This window comes from Cervus canadensis, chromosome 4 (genome assembly GCF_019320065.1).
Source record: "Cervus canadensis isolate Bull #8, Minnesota chromosome 4, ASM1932006v1, whole genome shotgun sequence".
NCBI lineage: Eukaryota > Metazoa > Chordata > Mammalia > Artiodactyla > Cervidae > Cervus > Cervus canadensis.
In genome coordinates, this window is record NC_057389.1 from 87,838,352 (window position 1) to 87,845,455 (window position 7,104).

Consider the following 7,104-nt stretch of genomic DNA (forward strand, 5'->3'; position numbering starts at 1 on the left):
CCACAATCCATGGGGTCTCAAAGAGTCAGACACAACTTAGTGACTGAGCAGCAACACTTCGATTTTAAAAGTACCATTTGTTAGATTAATCAAATCCATACAGGAGGTTACAACAAAGTCCATGATGTTGAAATACATTTTTTTAACTTTCTATTTTGTATGGAGTATAGTGGATTAACAATGTTATGATAGTTTCAGGTGGACAGCAAAGGGACTCAGCCATATATATGAAACATATTTATTAAAATACTTTTTAAAAAATACAGCTTAGTGATTCATCCTTGAATGAATGGATAAACAAAATGGGGTCTACCCACACAATGAGGTATTATTTAACCTTAAAAAGGAAGGAAATTCTGACACAGGCTACAACGATGTGAATGAACCTTGAAGATATTGTGCTCAGTGAGATCAACTAGAGAGGGAAGGATGAATATTGTGTGATTCCACTCAGGGTCCCTAGGGGGGTCAGATTCATGGAAACAGAAAGTAGGTAGTAGGTGCCACCAGCAGGGAGATGGGGAGTCAGTGTTTCGTGGGACAGAGTTTCAGTTTGGGAAGATGAGAAAGTCCAGGAGATGGATGGTGGGGATGGTTTCACAACAAAGTGAAAGTACTTATTGTCACTGAGCTTTGCACTTAAAAATGGTTAAAAGGTGGTACTTCCCTGGTGGTCCAGTGGACTCCTTGCTTCCACTGGAGGGTGCGTGGCTTTGATCCCCAGTCTAGGAACTAAGATCCCACATGTTACATGGTGCCAGCAAAACAAAAAAACCAAAGGGAAAAGAAAAAAGGCTAAAAGGTAAGTTTCATGTTTACTATATTTCACCACAATAAAAAAATGTTTTCAAACACTTGCAAGACAATAACTTCAAAAAGACTTCTGAAATAGAGCTATACCCAAGCAAACAAACAGAACTTAAGGTTCCACCTCTGTGTGTATCACCACATTAAAAAGATCTCATTACTCCAGTGATTTCTCAATAGTAACAAGGGTCAACTGTATTTTGAGCCACCTGGGGCAATGTGACCTGATGTGAAAATGCCTGTGGTTTTCTACTTGAGACAAAGCCACAAGAACTTCATTCATAATTGAGGAAATGGTAAATATCAGTTAGAGTCAGTGAGAATAAAGATATGAGGTTTTCCCCCCTCATTGATACATTGGACACCCTGAATTTTATCATTAGATCTCCCAAGCAGTGCATGGATTCCAGGCCGAAGTTCACTGAAAGGTTCTTGGGAGAGAAATGAAATTATCTAGATGCTAAGTCCCACTCTTTCGGTCTGCCCCCCCCCCCCCCCACAATGCCTCACTTAGTCCTAGTCTCCTGAGAGGGAGAAATTTTATTGAACCCATACTGTGTGCTAGGCATGTCTAGGCTCTGGGGACACCTGGGGGTGGGGGTGGGGGAAGAAGTGGTCCATGCTCTTGGGGCCTCCCGAGCTGGACAGGGAGAAGGCATCCAACCCATCTTCCCACACCCCTCCCCACACCCCCACACCCACTTTTTGGAGCATCCGTTACGTGGCTGTTCCCACACCAGACACATCTTGGTGGTCATCTGATCCATGTCTTAAAACAACCGTTCCTGCTGGTGTATTGTTATTCAGTCACTCAGTCTTCAACTCACTTTGGTCTGGCTTTGCTGTTTATCCAAATTGGCCAGAAGTCAGCAAAGTTTTTCCTGTGAAGGACCAGAGAGTAAAATACTGTCTGTCTTACGGCCCATAGTGTCTTTATTACAACTATCTGATGCTGCCATTCCTTGTAACCCCAAAGCAGTCACAGGTGATATGTCAATAAATGAGTGTGGCTGTGTGTCAATAAAACTTTATTTACAAAACCAGGCAGTGGGCTGGACAGTGATAGTAGTTTGCTGACCCTGGACATCGATGGTGTCAATATTTTGCTTTATTCTGGGTGACTATGGGCTTCCCAGGTGGAGCTGGTTGAAAGAACCCACCTACCAAAGTAGGAGAGGCAGGAGACTTGGATTTGATTCCTGGGTCGGGAAGATCCCCTGGAGTAGGAAATGACAACCCACTGCAGTATTCTTGCCTGGAGAATCTACTGGACAGAGGAGCCTGGCAGATTATGGTCCATTGGGTTGCAAAGAGTCAGGCACAACTGAGGCAACTTGGCACACAGGCACTGGTGACTACGTCTCCAACATTTTTCTAAGCCAGTATATGTAACACAGACTTTTTTATTTTGGCCAAACCATGCAGCTTGGGGAAACCTAACTCCCTGACCAGGGATCAAAACCATTCCCCCTGCATAGAAGCATGGAGACCTAACCACTGGACTACAAGGGAAGTCCCCAAACTTTGTTCTTTTAAAGTGTCTTGCGGTCTCATTAAGCATTGCTGTATCACAGTTTGTTGAGTCCCCTGTCATTGTTCAGGGCTTTCCGAGGTGGCTCAGTGGTAAAGATTCTGCCTGCCAATGCAGGAAATGAGGGTTTCATCCTTGGGTAGGGAAGTTCCCTGGAGAAGGAAATGGCAACCCAGTATCTAGCCCAGTACCCTTGCCTGGAGAATCTCATGAACAGAGGAGCCTGGAGGGCTCCAGGCCATCGGGTCACAAAGAGTCAGACACGACTGAGCACCACAGCAGCAGCTGTTATTGGACAAGCTGGTTGCTGCCAATATTCCCCCCAAACAGGCATGGACACCTCATGGTTATGAACGCAGAGCAGGGGAGGTGGAGGGGGAATCTGAGTGTCTGAGTGAGTGCTGGGTTCAAATCCTTATTCTGATACTTACCAGCTATGAGATGGGGCCATGGGTGAGTCCTCTGAGCCATGCCTCAGTTTCCTTCCCTTGTAACATAGCCATGATAACAGCACCTGCTGCATTGGATTGAAAGGATTAGGTGATGGGGCTTCCCTGAGGGTCCAGTGGTTCCATGCTCCCACCACAAGGGGGCACAGGTTTGCTCTCTGGTCAGGACCAAAAGAGTTGAGCTATTGCAAATCCTAAAAGATGATGCTGTGAAAGTGCTGCACTCAATACGCCAGCAAATTTGGAAAACTCAGCAGTGGCCACAGGACTGGAAAAGTTCAGTTTTCATTCCAATCCCAAAGAAAGGCAATGCCAAAGAATGCTCAAACTACCGCACAATTGCACTCATCTCACACGCTAGTAAAGTAATGCTCAAAATTCTCCAAGGTTTCAACAATACCATGAAATTCCAGATGTTCAAGCTGGTTTTAGAAAAGGCAGAGGAACCAGAGATCAAATTGCCAACATCCGTTGTTTCATCGAAAAAGCGAGCAAGTTCCAGAAAAACATCTATTTCTGCTTTACTGATTATGTCAAAATGTCTGACCGTGTGGATCACAATAAACTGTGGAAAATCCTGAAAGAGATGGGAATACCAGACCACCTGACCTGCCTCTTGAGAAATCTGTATGCAGGTCAGGAAGCAACAGTTAGAACTGGACATGGAACAACAGACTGTTTCCAAATTGGGAAAGGAGTATGTCAAGGCTGTATATTGTCACCCTGCTTGTTTAACTTATATGCAGAGTACATCATGAGAAACGCTGGGCTGAATGAAGCACAAGCTGAAATCAAGATTGCTGGGAGAAATATCAATTACCTCAGATATGCAGATGACACCACCCTTATGGCAGAAAGTGAAGAGGAGCTAAAAAGCCTCTTGATGAAAGTGAAAGAGGAGAGTGAAAAAGTTGGCTTAAATCTCAACATTCAGAAAACTAAGATCATGGCATCTGGTCCCATCACTTCATGGCAAATAGATGGGGAAACAGTGGAAACAATGTCAGACTTTATCTTTTTGGGCCTCAAAATCACTGCAGATGGTGACCGCAGCCATGAAATTAAAAGATGCTTGCTCCTTGGAAGAAAAGCTGTGACCAACCTAGACAGCGTATTAAAAAGCAGAGACATTACTTTGCCAACAAAGGTCCATCTAGTCAAGGCTATGGTTTTTCCAGTGGTCATGTATGGATGTGGGAGTTGGACTATAAAGAAAGCCGAGCACCGAAGAATTGATGCTTTTGAACTGTGGTGTTGGAGAAGATTCTTGAGAGTCTCTTGGACTGCAAGGAGATCCAACCAGTCCATCCTAAAAGAGATCAGTCCTGAGTGTTCATTGGAAGGACTAATGTTGAAGCTGAAACTCCAATACTTTGGCCACCTAATGGGAAGAGCTGACTCATTTGAAAAGACCCTGATGCTGGGGAAGATTGAAGGCGGGAGGAGAAGGGGATGACAGAGGATGATATAGTTGGATGGCATCACCGACTCAATGGACATGAGTTTGGGTAGACTCCGGGAGTTGGTGATGGACAGGGAGGCCTGGCAGTGCTGCAGTCCATGGGGTCAAAAAGAGCTGGACACAACTGAGCGACTGAACTGAACTGAACTGGGGTAAAAAAAAAAAAAGGACTAGGTGACTTCATTGAAAGGGTTTCTAAGAGTTTCTAGGGTAACTGCAAAGAACAGGAACTTTTGGATCTTTTCAGACATGGAGAAGAAACATTCTCACTCTTACTAAACACTGCCAGAGATTTTTTTTGTCCAAAAGAGTAGCCCTGTTTGCGCTCCCCCGGGAAGTGAACCGAAGGGCTTACTTCCCACATCTCCACCACCATGCCACTTTCTCTTTCTTAATTTGTATTGACGTGTAATTCATAAGCACTGAAGTCTATAAAGCTTAAAGGGACAGCTCAGTGGGTTTGGGGGCATGTACACACTCTTTCCGACCCAGAGGTAAAATCTGGGTTCTTCTACATTTGCAGCCAGATTCTTTACTGTCTGAGCCACCAGGGAAGCCCTTCGTATTTCACACACTCCCTGTAACCAACTTCCTTACCGAGATATATTAGAGATGATTCCAACCGCTACAAGTCTCCGAGGTCCCCTTCTTTGTCCCTACCCACAGGACAACCACCCGCCCGGTTTCTCTCATCATAGCTTTAGTTTTGATTTTGAAACTTCGTCAAAAGAGAACCAGTGTGTGGGTACATTTGCATCCGCCTTCTTTCCCTCAGCATCATGCCTGTGAGTTTCAACCATGTCCTTGTGAATATCAATAATTCATCCTTATTCCCATCTTTACGTACTGGGAGAAACAGTTAAGTCTAAGCAGTAAGATGGAACAGGAAGAAGGCCAGTAAGGTGGTCTCAAGCAGGTTGGCAAGCTATTCCTGTAAAGGGTTAGATAGTAAGTCTTTTCAGCTTTGCAGGATACAGGAGGTCACTGTTGTGTAATTTTGCTTTAAAAATGTACAGATTCTTAACTTGTGAGTCATGCCAACAGACAAATTCTTTGGATAGTATTGGCCCTCAGGATGGTTTGCAGACTTTTACTCTAAATCATTTTACCACACTGCCTGACACACAGCAAGTATTCATTTCTAAGAGTTGACAGGCAAATTTTCCATGGCATCTAATTTTGAATTTATTTTTATGTGTCCTTTTTCTTACTACTACCCCAAAATGTTTAATCTTTTATTTTTTATTTTATTTTTGAAAAATAATTGACATACAACACAGCATTAAGCTTAGGCATACAACATAACGATTTGATGTATGTATATACTGGGCTTCCCTGGTGGTTCAGAGGGTAGAGAATCTGCCTGCAGTGCCAGAGACCCAGGTTTGATCCCAGGGTAGGGAAGATCCCCTGGAGAAAGAAATGGCTACCCACTTCAGTATTCTTGCCTGGAGAATTCCATGGACAGAGGAGCCTGGCGGGCTGCAGTTCATGGGGTCACAAAGAGTTGGACAAGACTTGAGTGGCTAACACACACATATTAACAATATATTGTGAAAAGACCACAATATGTCTAGGTAACATCTATCACCTCACATAAACATTTTTCTTTTCTTGTGATGAGAACTTTAAGATCTACTCTCAGCAACTTTCAAATACACAATGAAATATTGTTTTATTAATGTAATTTTATTTATTTTTGGCTGCACTGGGTCTCCTTTGCTGCTCAGGCTTTTCTCTCTTTGTGGTGAGCAGGCGCTACCTGTAGTTGCGGTGCATGAGCTCCTCATTGCAGCAGCTTCTCCTGGTGCAGAGCATGGGCTCTAGGGTGTCTGGGTTTCAGTAGTTGCAGCTCGAGGGCTCCAGAGCACAGGCTCAGTAGTTGTGGCACGTGGACTTCGTTGCTCCCCGGCACATGGGATCTTCCTGGATCAGGGATCGAACCCATGGCTCCTGCGTTGGCAGGCAGACTCTTTACCACTGAGCCATCAGGGAAGCCCCTGATGTGAATCAAGTAAGTCTTTATTGAATTTGTTACAACAATGCTTCTGTTTTCTGTTTCGGCTTTTTTTGGCCACAAGGCACGTGGGATCTTAGCTCCTCAACCAGGGATCGAACCTGCACCCCCTGTGTTGCAAGATGAAGGTCTGAAACTCTGGACCACCAGGGAGGTCCTGACCTTAGGATCTTTAAGTACACCACTCCACAGAATCTTCGCACAGAACTGCACTGGGCCGGTTATCAATGAAACTGAGGGTTAGAGAAGCAAAAGACCCCACCCAAGGTCACACAGCAGGGACCAAGGAGCTGGCCAGTGGGCCCATGTCCCATCACCAAGCTGGAGTCCAGCATGGCCAGGCCAGCACAGGACGCCGAGCCCTTAGGAGCGTGTCATAAACAGAATGAGCACAAAGTCCTGCCATCACCAACATGGTTGGCGGTAGGCGGACCCTTCCCTACCACGTGCTCCACCTGGTATTGTGTAAAGCTCAATGCCAGAGACTTCCTCGGCAGTCCAGTGGTCAAGATGCCACACTCCAATGCAGGGTGCCTGAGTTCGAGCCCTGGCAGGGGAACTAAGATCCCACATGCCACACGGCACAGCCTAAAAAAATAAATGAAATGAAATAAAGCACAAGACCAAAAAGGTTTGTCTGTGAAGCGTACGGAATGGCCCTGGGCCAGAGTGGGTAGAGAATTTGGTTGCTGTGTTTTCTCTGTAAGCAAACATTAGCACAGCAGTGGGAACACGGCCAGTCCCAGAAATGGACAGAAATTTTGGAAACCCCAAACTAGCAACCTTGAATTCCTCAAAGCCAGGACAAGTTCCCTGAGTCTGCTGTAATAAATGGCCA